We start from the raw sequence: 17492 nt of genomic DNA, 5'->3' as shown, positions 1-17492 counted from the left end.
CTCCTTTTGGCTAGCATAGGACTATAAGCCGCTGGGCTCAAATCATGAGAAAAAAAGTTTAGAGTCCATAATAATACAGTACTTATATGTAGCATTTCAAGCAAGTCAACTTATTTATACTTTTTCAGTAATAAAATGGTAATATTTTGTCCATAATGAACTCTTTTAGTCCCTGCAATTTTGTCAACATCTCTTAGCATAACCCTTGAAAATACTTTGGAAAAAAAGAAAATATACGGAATGTCTATTCTCTACGTAAAAGCACACATTTGTTATTCAATTAGTTAAATAGATAATAAACTATTTTTCACAGGTAACAACCAATTTTGGCACACCTGAGTTTGGCTGTTACTTAACAGTGACATCATTTTTAGTTGACAGCAAATGTCAAAATGGCCGCCCCCAGGTTTGGAAAAAATCAGGTGGATTTATGCTGCTATCTTCTTACTACAAAAATGCATTATTAGACAGAATGCCCTGTTTACACAGTGGAGCCACTTATAACATATCGTAAAGACCCCCCCCCCCCCCCCCCGTCCCCCACCCCCCCTTAAGTATAGTAGTAAAAACAGCACTAGCAGTAGTAATTAGAATAAACGGGCTCATGAGCGAAGGTAATGTTGTGGTCATTGAGCGACGGCATCACCATCATTTGATCAGTCTCGGTTTTGCCGCTGAGGTTGCCCAACAGGTGGGCGACAGTCCGTAACTATGGTAACAAAGCCCTCCCAGCTTTAGACTAGCAATGACAGCTAATCCAGCTAGCGCGTGTTGTGAGATCAAACGTTTCAACTAAAACCTCACCCGTTAAGTCGAAATTGTTTTTTTCAAGCAGTTTTTTTTTTATTATAATACAATTAAAAACAGTGCAGTTTTGTTACTTTATTTATCCATATTATTTCATATTTATTCCTGTTATAGTTGTCATCATAATGGTTTTCATCATCACTTTAAAGCCTGTTGAAATTTTCAAAATAGTTACTTTTATGAGGTTTGTGGTTATTTATACTAAACAAGAACCTTTGTACACACACTTTGCCAACTAAACATGTTACATTTTTTTCCTAACTTTGTAAATGCTTTTAAAGGTATAATGTTTACTTTTTTTTTTTCCTTCAACCACTGAAAATTGCTCAGTGGCATCAGTTCTATCTACATTTATTAACGCCCACAAAAAATCGACGCATGGTGCGGTCTGTCTTTGTAGTTTTTGATGTGATGATGATACCGCCACCTACTGTCTTGAAGTGAAACACAAGTCAACAAAGAATTTTCTGTCTGCTGATATAGTTTGCTCAAGGAAATGTTGCATCAATCACGGGAAAATCAATGTAAATCCTTTTAAAATGCATCTCAACAATTGTCATTTTAATGGTTTCATAAGGTCCAAAATTTGGACAATGATGATTTTTGTAGACTAAATCTAGCACATCCAGCTGCAATCAAATAAAAATGTCATAATCTTTGCATTTTTAAATTTTATATGTTTTATTCATCTACTGGAAATATTAGCCCTCTAGCGTTTTTTCTTTCCCATTGATTCTTTTATGATATCATAAAATAAATCTAAAGAATTTCCATAATTTGTAACATAACGCCACAAGGGTCAATATCATCATGATGAAACTTGCTCAAATGGCGTGTTTACAGCACATGCTCGTATAGCCTATGCTGCAGGGTGAGCAGGTGCCCTTTATCTCTCCTGGATGCCCTTTCCCGCCACATCAAATATGAAGCTTCTATTTCCACACCTCACAGCTCTGATGGTTTTGATGCAAGCACATGAGAAGCACATTGACGCCACGTTGTTGTTGCGCGTTGCCGTCCCGCCTTAAACACGGCTATAACTCAGGGTAACCTCATAAAATAGAAGGAAGCTTTCAAGTGTTGGTGCTTTTTAAGAAATGATAGTGCTGGCATTTCAGCTTTTGTTTTTGGATATGGGTCAGCGAGATTACTTTAACATGGACATGCTCGATCAGAATTTCAATTGGCTTCTCCCGCAAATAAACATCAGTTTTAGTGTCGCTCCCACGCAAAGATCAAAGGCAGTTGATTAAAGTTGAACAAATTCATTTTTTTTTAAAAGTGGAATTTAAAACTGAGATTTTACAGTATCTGCTAGACTAGTTTTATGTAACTACATGAAAAGGGAAAAACCATGATTTGATGTTATCATACCGCAAGGCTTTTCTGAATAAAATTATAAATGAAAAAGTCTTTTGATAAAACAATACCAAGCTTATACAGTTTTACTGTGGTAATGTTTTAAATGACATGTATTATGCTAAACCATTCCAATGTTATCAACCTGTCACACTGGTTTAAATGACTGTGATTTGGGAGTGCAGTTCCGCCTCATTTAAATAGTGAGGGACTTTTTTTTTTTCCTATTCAGTTCCAGAGTCTTTTTCACACCATGAGGAGATGGCTTTAATAAGAAGATGGACCAATTTGTCAAATTTATTTTAAATACGGTACTTTTTTTTCCTTTTTAATTGTCCAGTCCTCCCCCCAAAATTCATAGTAGATTAGGTGTTTTTTTTTTTTTTAATTTTCTTTTTTTTTAAGGGAGAAGGGTCAGCATCAATATAAAGGACAAGTAGAAATGATGTTTTCTTTTTAATTGTGCGTAAATTCCCGCACAAGTCCAAATTGACAGTCCCATACTTTGTGTGGGAATTTTCACGCTCATATTTTACACACACACCTCTGTGTGTAACGAGCCCCCTGGCGCGACCTATCTTGTACGCTTTTACGAGAGCTGACTGAATGGAGGCTAACATATTTTTCAATCCAACCTTGAATCAGCAAAAAGCTTCCGAGGAGGGTCCCTTGACAAACTCAAAAATGAAGGATCAAACTTTTCACGCCAAATCAATTTGCGCATTCGGCTTTGCGAGGTCAAACTTGAACCAACTGAGAAGAACAAGAAGAAGATAGAAGAAGAAGAAGAAGCAGCAGCTGGGCTGACTTAAATTCCTCAAGGTCAGTCGGCTGGTGTCTGAAGAGCTGCTGGCAGCTGCTTCCTCGGAAGACAACAAGAATCCCGCATCAAGATGATTTAGATGTGAATAGGCTGCAGCTCCGACTCGTCGCTTTTGAATGGGCTGGTAGAATTCTAGCGCTTTCCGTGCACTCGCATTACATCATTCACCAAAGTTACTCTTTGAATTTTGACAGACTTGACCTTTTTCTCAAAGAATTTGCGACGTGTGATTAGATTATCTTTTTGGTGAAGCAGCCCACAGTCATGTTCATTTTGCGCGTTCCCTTCCAGGAAGCGTCAACAACTGTTTAGGGTGAAAAGATGCTTGTGTCCGTTTGGTCCGGGTACTCAATGCTTTTAGTGAGGAAAAAATAGGTGCTTCTTAGTTGACTGTTGCCAGGTAACTTGGGCAGAGTGTATGCGAATCATTACGTTAATTCTTGAATACATATATAGTAGATATGTAATAAATAAAGAAATTCAACCTGAGTTTAAAAAATCCACCGACACTTGAATGCAACTCATGCCTCGTACACATCGTGAGATTTCAACACTTAATCGTTTCAGCGCCATGGACGATAATTCTCATCTTTTAAAATAGTCATAATGATAATAATATTCTCGTCAAATATGTTTTTTAATGGAGGGTAAAGGACACCCTTGACAAATGCTTACCTAATATAAGCCTAGTGAGCACTGCAGTGATAAGTGTGACCATTGGATGGCAGCGTTTCCACACTTCTATTACCTACACATCTATTACCTACATCAATTCTAACTGAAGAATGGAAGTCAATCTTTTACATGGTGGCGCCCATATTTAGATAGACATAGCACACAATGTTCGGGCTTTGAAAGGTGTATGCAAATGCTAAATATACCTCTAGAGTTTCTCTTTTCCACTCACGAATGGCACTAAAAGAGTTAAATTAGCTTAAATGCCTAAATTAAATGATTCGAATGAGTATCACAAACTCAAAGAAAGAGATGGATTTTTTCAGGGGTATTTACAACACTTGTATGTTGTAAAATGTATGCTGGAAGCTGAGAAACTGAGAATATTTCATGCATCATTTAAAGCACTAAAGAGCTCATGATCAGCCCAGGGTGGATAAACGATATAGGAATTAAATGCATAAATATAGCCAAGCCTTGCAAATAGCCCTTCCGCCATGTCACATGCCGGCAGCAAATTAAGTCAGCCATGTTCATACCCACAACGGCGCAAAACATCTTTTATATTGCATCAAATCCAGCCCGTCTTTGCACAGATTTTGATGATGATGATGTGCCAGGACTAGAGAGCCCGTTGTGTCAATTTCAAATTAATTGTACTCAAATTAGCTGACACGTTTTCTCCGCTTTTAGCCGGCAAATATTATTCAAAGAAAAGTGTGTGTGTGCCTCTAATGGAGTGGCTGAACATTTGATTACATACCGAGAAAAAAAAAAAAAAAGCGCCTTTTCGAGCAGCCGAGACAATAGCGGCTTAGCTTGCTCTAAGCGCTCATTCAAATTTCAGAAACTATTCAAGTTAAATCCACAAAAAACTTTATTTTCTATGTTACTAACCTAGAATATTTTTACTTTGGAACATTACGGCGTTTTGCAGTATTTTGACAATTTTCGGGTCATTTTCTTCCACCATTACGGCAATATTTTAGCCATGGGAAGGCACATGACTAAGTGCTTGTGCTGTGTTGGCCTTTGATATATTTACATCATTTGGGTGAAATTTCAGCTCCCGACAAAATATCAACAAAATACGACAAAAGAGCGACAAAATCCCACGCAAGGGTTAAGCCTAACCACATCCTTCCTAAAAATGTTCAACATGATCAAAGCAACCGCAAAACTGCACATCCAACAGACTGAAATCATCTGTCGACTATTAAATGGATTTATCTGACATTTTTACTGACATTCGTGGTCCGCCGAACAAATTTTGACTGGGTCGCTTCTCCCTCTAGCGCCACCCGCAGGTTTACGTTCGGGCAGCTCCACTAAATGTCTCCACTCTTAAATGCCATGACATTTTGGGGAGCGGCCGTGGTAGGACGGCTAATAACTTTGGTAATCTCGAAAGGTGCGCTGCTGGGGGGGCTTGCAACATTTTACGTCACGCCATTAGCCCTTGCGGCGCTTAAGCACCACGTACTGCATAAAAGGTAACATATTTTAGGGAACATTATTGATTTGAATTACCTGTCTTTTTTTTTTTGGCTACATGAAGCGGCCTTCTTTGTCGGAAATTTGAGACCTCTTGCTTTTAAAATCCTCAGTGATGCCTATGAAGTCAATATCCTCCTACATTCGAACTACACAATCTACTCGGAGCACAGGCGAGAAGACCTTGACCGCATCAAAGAGTCCGACTGGAGCGAGGGGGGCCAGCCGCGAACGTCACGGGATGGAGGCGACGTTCTCACACCTCGGCCTCTTGGTTCGATACACGCTGGTTTCAAGAGGCGTGAAAATCCTTTAATCTTGGGCCGCCGCATATACGGGTATATACATTTTTAATAAGACCGACGCTCAGCGACGGGAGGCCCACGCTGCGCAATTTCCCAGGTAAGAAGCCCTGCTTCGACTGCAGGGTCAAATAGGGCAGCCGTTGCATGTAATTAAATGTGCTCAATGACAGACTAATTGAATGAGTGCCGCTCCCTGCCTCTGCTGGGTGTTTAATCACGCAGAGACGCGGATAACAAAAAGATTTTTTTCCCACCCCTTTCGCGCCGGGAGTGTAATTATGACAGCGCACTCATTGATCACTTGACAGCAAATATTAAATAACAATCAAGGTGTTTGTATTGACTCTGCGAAGACTAAATGACTGATGACTAAGAAATACATTATTATTATAACCAAAGCGAGCCACTGTGAGATAATTATCATATGAATCACAATTACATGCTTCAGTGTTCAGCGTAAAGCAACACTTACAGTAAGTGAGGGGGTGATACATTGCACTAATAGTTGGACTGATAGATGAGGTCATTTATTCATTACTGTCAAGACCTTTCTGAGTAGATTCCCAATGCGGTTCATTTCTTTTTAACCTTTACCATTTATATGCCATGTTGGATTGTTTTTATCACATCATGACAGTGGCAACAATGGTGATGCGGTGGTTTCTGTGCGTTAGCTTTTGTTTTCAATTTAATGACAGTTAAGGGTGTTGAAATGTGATTACGGTCACGACAATTGGTTCAATCTTAATTCAATATTACTTGATCTCGAATATGGGACGCTGATTTTTTTTACCTAAGTTTATGTTTTAGAATGCGGAAAGTTTTTTACGTTCTTGACCCCTTAATTTATTGAGACTTTCTTTTTTTAAAGGCTAGAAAATCAGAGATATTGCCAAAAAATAAAAATAGTTACGTGTAGTAAATAGTGGAAGTAAACACAGCAGATGGGAGAAAATTTAAATGTTTTAGGCAACTTGGTTTAAACCACAGCTTTACTAGCCATGTAAGTCTTAATCTTAGAATAAAAATACAAATAGTAAAATAAAAAGACAATTCGGACAATATTTTTCAAATCGATATCAAATCAGGACTTGGTATCCTCAAAGTCAGGTCGCTTGGACTTGTGTGCAAAAAAAACTGGTAATGTATCATTTTAGGGTCAAGACAATTTAGCTCCCAACTGTGACATGAAATTAGCTAGCTAGCTGCCTAATTTGACATTACAGATGTTAGCAAAATACTTTGATAGTTGGTCTGGGATGACTCATTAACTCATGCTGTGGCTAAAGTGCAACACTTTTTTAGCCGCACCCACCTTAATTCAGTAGCATGTGGCAAGACGAAGAAACTCGCATGCCATCACAAAACTGTACAACACTGTCCAAATCAACATGGACAAAACCAACAGGTTAAAATCATATAAGGTTCATTGCAACATGCTTACTGGGTGAGCAACAAGGTCCTAGTGCCCGCAACAAGGACACATACTTTTCAGAGTTTAGGCTAAGCTAGGTAGCTAGCTAATTTCCCGTCACTGTTCTGAGCAAAGTTCTAATATAATTTACGCTGAAGCTAAGGTGCAACACTGGGTCTTATTTTAGCCAGAACCTCTTTTATTGAGTGGGACGTACTTCACAGGGTTTTGTCAAAGCTAGCAAGCAAGCTAATTGCACACCACAACTGTGAGCAAAGTTCTTATATCATTGGAAATGGGCAATTAATGCAAAGAGTAAGGTGGAACACTGGACATTTTTAGCCACACCAACCATATTTTGTATCACATACATTAGGCAAGTTTAGGCATAGCTAGCTAGCTAAATGGCTAATTTGACATTGGATCTGGGAGAAAATTTCTTATTGAGTTACCATATTTTTGTATGACATTCTTCGCAGTTTAGGCATAGTTAGCTAATTCTGAATCACAGTTGCGAGCGAAGTTCTTGTTTAGTTTTGGAGGAGCGGCTCATGCATGGACGAAGTCACAACACCGGACCTCGTTTTCGTCGCACGCTCCACCAGTCATGACTTTACACATCTTTATTTATCTTCAAACGTATTGTTTAATTCACATTAGTTTTTTCCAACCCAAACCTTCTGTGTATATTATTAAACGAAATTAAACATTTACCATGAACATTTTTAATTCAGTTTACAGTCCAATGATGTTTGTAGTAGTCAGAGTTGAAAATTGAAAGTACTAGCAGTGTTTTTCCGCATGATTTTCTGAATAAGTGCGGAATAATAAGTCTGACGCTTGTTGGGAAAGACGCCGTCACCGTCATGACAAACATGCTTCCGGGCTGCCTGCCATCCCTCGCATGAGACATTTTGTACTGTATCTCTAGTGTACACGGGCATGTATTTATTATTCAGGCATGATGGAGTTAGTGTGTCTCTCTTGCTGTCACTCGGTGGGTGTTGCACACTTTGTCGGCGCTCCATCATCCGTCCGTCTCTTCCTCTGCTGCCTCCCGGGGAACAAGACAACGCACTCCCTCCCTCTAATCCTCGCGGGGAAAGTGACGCACAAGTTACAGAGCTGCTCGCTTTAATGCACTTTAATAGCATTAATGTCTGATTTGGCCTCTTCAGCGGCAATAAACTCGGCTCGCATCTTCGGAAAAGCCGGTTAAGAGCTATTGTTGGCGGATGGTGTACCAAAACACAAAGACTGCTAATCTCTTTTTTTTTTTTCTTCTTTCAAAACAAACTCTGGCACCTGCCTGATGTATTGTGGCGTGACGTTAACAAACTCGGTTTCTGACTGCAGGTATCGTGGTGAATAATACATATAATTGTCACATACTGGACTGACTGGACATACTTACTGTTTTGTCATTTCCCTTTTGTTGTTAGGTGTTTCCGATTAGTGGAGGTCCCTGAATGTCTAGGCAATGAAAGATGGGTTTTTAGTTCTTTTTAACGTCTTTTTAGATGCTTGGTTTATTGGTCAGTTGCTGTTTAGTTGGATGATTGATTTGCTTATATGTAAAATCCTTCTATTTCATTCTATGATAGATAGATCCATAGATGGATGGATCGGTGGATAGATCGATAGATAGATCGATAGATAGAATCTATTTCAAGCTTTTAATTCTTTAAAAAATTCAGCTAAGTTTTTATACTTTACAAAATCATCTTGGGGGCCGAATTACACCCATTTGCAGGCCAAAAGTGGCCCACGGGCCACATGTTTGATATCACTATCTTAGACAAACCTCTAACATGTATAAATGCTGTAAAAAAAAGTAATAATCTATTGTCGAAAGTTTTTTTTTTCATCTTACTTTTTCCTTGTGTCAATGTTAAAAAGGATAGTTTTAGGTATAGTTATACAATTTTTGGGGATAAACTTATTAATGGTCAATGTGGCAAATGGGGAAGCGAATCGTTTTCTCTTCTGGGGGGGGTTTGCAAAATATAATTGAGAAGTGCTGGTACTTGTTGAACTTTATTTTAAAGGAATACTTCACCTATTTAGCCGTTGCAGCAGTAAAATGTCAACATTTCTTCTTTGATATTAGAATTGAATATTTTTATGTACAATTAATACATTCAAAAAACAAATCCACTAGTTGCTGACTGAAAATTACATCCAAAATCAGGGCTCACCTGTTTAGTGGATTTGGTCATGTGATGTTCACTAGCCGAATTTGTTTTTAATGTCGTCGTCAAATTAGTTATAGACAACTTTTGACTGCAAAATACAGCTGAATAAGCTCCCTTTAAGGACGATTAAATGGATTTCGAAGAATAACCCCCATTTGCAGGTACAGAAATTGGACTCGTAAGTTGCTTCAAGGTCAGCTGAGGAACAACAGGGGTGTAGGTGAGACGCTCCCGAACCGCGGGAGGAGGAAAGAGAATCCTCCTGGTGAATTATTCAGCGGGTCTCCCGCACCCTAAATAACAGGCGGCTGGCTTTGTTTGACATCCTGAATGAATAATTCATTTGTGACCTTTTGTTCCCATTAGAGGTGATAGGTTGACAGCGCCGTACTTTCTGGGTGGGGCGAGGTTGACGAGTCCAGATGAAGCGGGACTTTGTTAGATTTGACAAATTGTAAGCCACGACGAGTAATGCTTGTTTCCTGTTCCTAAACGCTCAGCTTTCAAAACACACCGTGCGCCACTTCAAAAAAATGGCTTCCGATTAAGCAAAAAAAAAAAATGTTTAAAGGGTTACTATTCAGCCTCATTCAGCAGTAAAACTTAGACAATATTTTGTCTAAAAGAACTAAATTATTCATAATATACAATTATTTACTTTATAAACACATTATTAAAATGACCACATCTACTGAAATCTCAGAGAACCAATCATGGTTCAGCTTGAGATCACATGACCAACCCAGCAAAATGGTGATCCGTGATTGGCCGTCACCTGAGCATGAGATCTTTTCACGAGTGCAATGTGTTTGAAGACATACGTTTTTAGTTTTTTTACATTAAAAATAATTGATCAATAATTGGAAACAAAACATTCATTTTAACTGCTGCCCTAATAGGCTAAAAAGGTTTAACATTCCTTTAAAGCAGTGCTTTTCAACTATATTTTGCCAAGAAAACTTTTCACGCCTCCCCGACAAAAATTGTATACTTTTTAAAATGAACAAAAAAGAGCAAAATAAACCAACTTTTGACAACTGTTAATTTTGTTTTACAGCGTATATACAGGTTACAGCTTAGTCTGAAAATGAAAAAAGAACCAAGTGCATCAATGTGCCTGAAACTAAAAACATTAAAATTAAATTAAAAAAATCCCTTAACCATGAAAATTCTTATATCTATATATATATATATATATATATATATATATATATATATATACAGTATATAAAGTGTGCCCTATATTTGGGGAATTATGGTAACTGATTAATTTGGACAGCTATAAATGATAAACCATACATTTAGTCATGGTGTTCCACAGGGGTTTGTACTTGGACCTATACCCTTTAGTCAAGAATTTCCTTTTCATCAAAACAAACTTGATTTTACTCTATTTTTTTAAGTAAAACAGACCGATATCCAAAATGATGCAGTTACCGCAGCCATGGGCAGGGATCTTTCATTCCTAAAGTTTTGTGACAAGGTCGTGCCAGCGTTGAACTTCTCATGCTCAGGATGAAATCAGAGCTGCAGCACAACTGCGGCGTCTCGCCGAGCAGAGATTCAGTGGCAGAAAAGCGGGAGCGAGGCTGCTGGAAACAGACCGTATTTATAGCCGAGAATAGGAATAATTCATTGTGATCAAAGTGCAGATCATGCTCCGCTCCATCAGCGGGATGAAAAGAGCACTCCTCCTTTCTTCCTGCTCTCCCGCGGCTCCCCACACAGAAACAAGGAGGCAAAGTTTCTCTACAGGCATCGAGTTTGTCATCATGCGTTTTGCTATAAATATATATAACATAAAAGCTATCCAGCATCATCTTTATCAGAGCCGATGTCAAATTCTAAGTAGGATAACGTGCGCCTGAAGTCATCTGACGTAAGGCCCATAGAAAGCAACATGATCTCGGGAGAATTTAGTTGGGAATTGCACAAAAAGCGCAGCAATATAATCTTCTCAGTTATCATCGACAAATCCAGATATTAAAAAAAAAAACACGCACACGAAAACTGATGAAAACCAAACTAACATGAAGCCTTTTGGAAATTACAAACTAACAAGCTGGCTCTAAAACTGGAACTGGATTTAACCACGTCATTTTCGCGGTATTTTCATCAAAGGATGGAACACTACTGATAGCATCCTAACTGTTATGTTGAACTTTGTCATGTTGTCACCATCTAGGTGAAATTTCAGCTCCCTCATGTCTTCATTTAATGCTTACCCTTTGATGTGTATGCCTGTGTTGCAAAGTTCAAAGGATTGGACAAATTACCACACTGGGTTTTAAGAATAAAAGTCAAAACAAAACAAAACATTTTATAATAAAGAAAAAAATTTATCCACCAATCAATGTGTCACAAAACAGTAAGAAGCCACTAAAAAACAGTATATCAAAACAAGAACCCACACTAAAATTCCATTTAAATAGCCGCACAAAGAAAGACAAATTAGCAAGGCATCAACACCATGCATCTAAGCCTATGTTACATAAACGACTGTATGCAATTGTTAAATTATTCAATACAATCTTACCACATTCCCATGAGTCTCATCAATGGCATGAGTTAGCATACTAGCCTCAATAACATGCTGGGACAAACTGATTTGACAACACACATGGGCAAACAAATGTGTGCCAGGCACTCTGCACAAATGCTGTTAAAACACAACCTTTGGCATTCATGCAGTATAAATGATGTTAAGGATTACTGGTTACATTTTAACAGCAAAATAGGAGCTAAAGTAAACAGGAGAGCGAAGACCTCCACAACAGCGGCGCCTAAAGGTATTCAAATCTAAATGAGTGATTGGGATGGGCTGGCAAATTCTTGAGATGACCATGGCCACTACTGCTAGAGTGAAATTGGAGAGTACAGAACAGTGGACACCAGGGATAGAGCGTCCCTGGCTTACTTTTTTTTTTTTTTTTTTTCACGTTACGAAATGTTTTTTTGTCCCCTCTTTACAGCATTTTTCCCGCTTTACGACATCAAGAACTGTCATGACCTGTGGGTTTGGCTGATTTGATGTGGTTTTGCCTCCCTCTTCAGGCGTTTTTAGACAATTGATCGTCAAACTGCGTGCGCTGTAACACGTCACTAAGATGCCGGGCTGCTATTGTTTGGCGTCACGGTGTCACTAAGATGCCGATATGCTAAAGACTTGATCTTGTGTGAGGGCTTACAATATCGTATTTATCGTACATTTTCGTGATTAATTCAAACTTGACTTGGTTATCCGTGGGTAACAAGATTGCTAGTGATGTTAAAGGAAGAAGTAAGAAGATGATTAGTATGGAAACGAAGCTGGAGATGAGCAAGACATACGAAGAAGGCTAGGCTAGGCTAGGCTAGGCTACCCTCGCTAGGGATTATGGCCGTCAGTAGCTCAATGTTACTCAAAGGTAAATTAAAATGTCACCTTTTCTTTATATATTGTTTATGTATTATGTTACTTTATTGTATACATGTATATTATGTATAAGTAGCACTTACTACACTAAGTGTTACCAATTTTTAATACATATATACAATTTTGATGTTTTTGCGCCCATTAGCTAATTACCATGTTTCTATTACCAGCCATAAGAGAATTTGAAAAGAGAGGCTCAAAAAAGTACAGTTAAATAATCCTTTACGTATAATCACCTTTCTACAAAGACTCGCACACCAACACACCTATAGACACACAAACACACAACTTGCGGTTTCACACAGGCCTACAACAGACACGTGCACACAACCGTGTCTTTCCATCTTTCATTTTGTGCATGCTCCTTCAACGCAGACACACAAGTGCCTTCATCTTCTCTTTCATTCCTTTTCCCTCCCACACTTTTTGCTTCTCCCACTGTTTCCACACACACACACGCACACGCACACACACACACAGACACACACACGAACACTGGCGCCTGTTATTCATCCTCTCCCTCCCCCCACCGATTGCCCAGTCGTAGCCACCCCCGCCATGGTGAGGTGGGCAGCATTCGTAATTATTTAAAATACATATTTAATTACATTCGCGGGGTTTATTTAATTATATCTAACTTGCAGGGAAATGAGGAGGCAAAAAAAGGATTAATACATGATGAGTGGTAGACCTACGCCAAGGGCAAGAAACATAAAACATGCAATTTTTGCACAATGCTAAACAGCTCTGCTCCACCCTTCCGCTGTGAATGCACAATTTATAAACTTATGACATCAAATGGTGAGTTTTTAATGTAATTATTTTTTTATGCAGGAGTTATTAGCACATCCTCACAGTTTGGAGGTCGAGGGTTTGAATCCGTGCCCCGCAAAAGTTTGTTTGGCGTCTTTCTTAAAATGGCTATGGAGTTTAAAAATTCATAGAAAAAAAATAAAGCAACATTTTGAACCTTGATTTTGGGCAAATTATTTGTCTATGTACAATAAAGAGAAAGAGATCCCATTCCGTTGGCTCGAATCCAAATATCAATGGATATATTCAGAGAGTAAATCATGGTAAGCAAACACTTTTTTTCTTGCTTGGTCCACAACAAATTGGGGACCGTAATATACACAGTACTAAGAAAAAAAAAATGGTGCGTGTGGGGTGTGGGGGGACAATATGAAATAAAATTAAGTTCAATGCATTATTTTTTTAGAGCAGTAAACTATGTCAAGAGTTTAAAAGATGAATTTACAATACATGCGTCTTATCTGTGTAAATATTTAATAGTTAAATAAATAAATAAAGATGGATGAGAACCAATACTAAAGGACTGGTATCAGTCCTTATTTCATGGTATGAATAACTCAACATATAAGTTGCTAACTAGCATCGGCTCCTCCCTTGGAGCAGAGAACTAGAGCTGACAAAAAAAAAACGTCACATTTGCCTGGCATGATGGTGAGGGGTGTTGGGAAGGTGGACCTAAAACCCCAGAGGATCAGTTCAATGCTCAAACGAAGAAGGTTTAATAAATAAATGAGACGGGTGTAAAGGGGAAACAAAACCAGACAATGTAGCAACAGAACTAGAAGTTAAAATAAACTCATGGGGAACAGCAGGGTGGCAGCATAACAGCAAGAAAAATAGCAATGACCTGACAAATAACTAAACCAAAACTGAGACTTAAATACAAGAGGACTAATGAGGGAAACACGCAACACCTAGAAGGGAACAAGAGGCAGGGAAAGCGGATTGGATGACACACGGGAGGCAGGTAAACAGGCAGGTGGACGAGATCAAACTAACGACACAGAGAGAAATGGCAGACAGGAGCGGAACAATGACATGAACTAGAAACGTGAACAAAACACCAGAGCAAAAAAAGCCCAAAACAACAAAATCCCAATTGAACATGACAAAAAATTGGCATTAATTAATGAAATATTAAGGAAAATGCTATACTGTTCTGAAATAGACCCATCTAATATTAAAATGATTCATCTTTGTTTTTTGGGGAAAACTTGAATATCAAGATCCTAGTGGTATTGGTGCCAGGTATCGGTGACTATTCAAGCACTGTTTATTGTATTACTATTGGTCCGGAAAAAGTGGTATACCTAAAACAAACGAATAAACCAAAATCAAATAAATAAATACATGGTAGTAGAATGTTTTTGTTTTTGCTGTACAAGAGATTATATTTTTATGAAAGGTTTTATTGCATCTCCTTTGGAGTGATAACCGGAACATTTGCCGGTGTTTCACTGAGCATAAATCACATGACCTAAGCCAGCCAATCACACATCTTGAACGACCACATCTCATTATCACTCCCTTAGCTTGCCTCATTTTTTTTTCTTTCAGTGCTATCAGATGAAATTAAAAAAAAAAAAAAAAAACGTTGTAGTCCGTGTCAGCCGATTGTTGGGCCAACAAGAATTTCTTTTTGGAGTCACTCCCATTTAAAAAGCCATCAATCAGGATTGGTTTGCAGCACTTAGCAACAGGAAGCTGTTTATTTCCTGCGGGCAACAAGTCGCTCACTCTTCCGAGCGGAGAAGCATACTGGCAAGCCTTATGTCTTTTTGTATGCTGACCAAACAAAGCCACCATTAACTTTGAATTGTTTGAAACGTCGTCCGTGAAACGAGCAAGTCTGCTCCTACGTCCTTCCCATCTTCCAGCATTCCCAGCTCCACTTGGACCGCTCCCTTCCTCCGGCATCTGAAGGGCCATCTGGAGGGCAACAACTGAGTGGAGCCATTGAAAGTCAAGGCAGTAGAGAGTGGGTGTGGTGGGGGTGGGGGGGTGGGGTGCCTGAATAACACCTGCAAGCCAACTCCCGCTGCATGCGTGATGATGCAAATCTCCATTCGAGCCACACGCAGAGCAAATAGTAATGTGTTTGTACAATGGCAGACAGTGTGACCGTCAGAGGAAATTTGTTTTGGGGTTATCGTGTTTTACATTCCGGACTTGTTTCCAGTCAATTCCAGGGCACCTACACTATAGACCGGTCACCTTCAGAAAAAGAACCAAAAAAAAAAGCAAAGTAGCGTGCCGCGTCATCCAATTTAAATGACTTTGCAACAAATTTTGTATCTCTTGGTGTTTCAATCACCAACATCTGAAGATAGCAATTTGATTTCTGGCTTAAAACATACAAACTAAAGGAGTAAAATGTTTTGTAGATGAGTTGCAGTAACCCAATTACATATGGGTTGTTGTCATGTTCCAATTAATGTACTCTCAATTTGAAAAGAGAAATTACTGTGCCTATCACAGGGCCTAAATTAGGGTTGCTATTACCTCCAGAAAACCTGTTAAAATCTCACATACACCCTAAAGTGCCCTTACCCCTTTTTGAGAATCGATGACAACCTCATCTTCACAAAAAGGCTTTTTTGTAACCATATATTTAAGCCTTGTGCAGTATTTTTGTCTTGATCTTCGCATCAAAGCTATTTCACATCAAAAGGAAATCATTGAAAGACAGTAGGGAGATGAAATTTCACTCAGATGGTAAGATCATGGCAAAGTTGAACATGGCACGGCCACTTAGTTATCACTGAAACATCAGTTACAATGCAGTAATGAAAACGCAACAATAACCATAAAGAATCCATCTATCCATCTATCCATCCATCTATCCATCTATCCATCTATATATCTATATATATCTATATATATATATATATATATATATATATATATATATATACATATATATATATATAAACTCATTCATTGTTAAGAAAATGAGGTTTGGGGTTGATTAGATTTCTACATCAATTTACTTCATTGTTATAAGTTACTTCCTGGTGAGATGATAAAAAAAAAAAAAAAAAAACCAAGTCGAGATGCCATACTGCACAGTTGCAAATCAAAAGTATTCACAGTAATGATTTGAAAAATGAATTCAGGATGCAGGTTATGCAACTGGGGCAAATAGCTTCTTTTTTTTTCTTTTCTAAACGAGCACAGTCATTGTTTGCGACACACAAACAGCACAAACGCCACTTAGATCTTCTCAGTCTGGTTTCCAGTTGGCCGCACAAACAAGTAAAAAAAGTCGCTATCAAAACAAACATACGGTGCAATTATACAAATACTGTGTATGATATATATATTATATATATATAAACTGAGACATTTCAGTTTAAAGTTACTACAATGTAAACTTCCCACCAAAAAGTCCTAATTAAATCACATTAAAATCAAAATAGAAAAAAAAGAACTCTGATACTACAAAACAATGTCATTGATCTAGTAGTAAAGTGTTAATTCTTCAGCAGGAATAAATAAAATATCATTTGGGGGACTTTTTGAAAGAAGATTTTATTTGTAATCTAAATTTACTATAAGACTGAAAATAAAGTCAAAATAGTATAAATTGATTTTAAAAAAATCGAAATGAGTGTTTAGTCAAATACAGAATTTGTATGTTTTAATATTTGTAATTGTAATAAACTCATTTAATGATATCATTCCTCTTGGGCCCCCAACCCTGCGCGTAACCTTTGCTCTCACTGGCTTTGATCTGGACAATAAAAAAATACACGACGAGGGTGAAGTATGGATAAAATTGTGATAATACGTGTTTTAACCTGCAATATCCCACTAATGAAATCAAAACTTTATAAAATAAAGTTGCCAAATAACAAAACCGGGCATACAGTGGGAGCAAAATATTGCACAAAAAAGTCCAATTCACACATCAGTATTACTATGATAAAAACGGAATATCCCAACAATATTCTTGTGAAACTTTCCAAGCACAATTAAAAGTGGTAGAACTTCCTTCATCTTCTGGCTTTTGACCTTATTTTACTTTTAATCTTCTAGATCCTGCAGCAATGTTTCAAACAAAGCTTTACCTCACAATGAACAGGAAATGTCAACAGCTCCAAGACATCAACAGGCTGACATATGGACGGAAAGGTGGGGGGTCAACACGTGCACGCATTCATCCCGACATCGCATTGGAATATACCCACAA

At 38.2% G+C, this 17492-nt stretch overlaps 1 protein-coding gene across 2 annotated transcripts in view; it reads right to left on the bottom strand.

The window, feature by feature from the left end:
- Positions 1-17492, bottom strand: part of chst8 (carbohydrate (N-acetylgalactosamine 4-0) sulfotransferase 8) — a 171267-nt gene that overhangs the window by 133103 nt on the left and 20672 nt on the right. The window lies entirely within an intron of this gene.

Source organism: Hippichthys cyanospilos, chromosome 4, assembly GCF_059441005.1.
Source record: "Hippichthys cyanospilos isolate Australia breed blue-spotted pipefish chromosome 4, RoL_Hcya_1.0, whole genome shotgun sequence".
Taxonomy (NCBI): Eukaryota; Metazoa; Chordata; class Actinopteri; order Syngnathiformes; family Syngnathidae; genus Hippichthys; species Hippichthys cyanospilos.
This window is presented reverse-complemented; position numbering and strand designations above follow the sequence as displayed.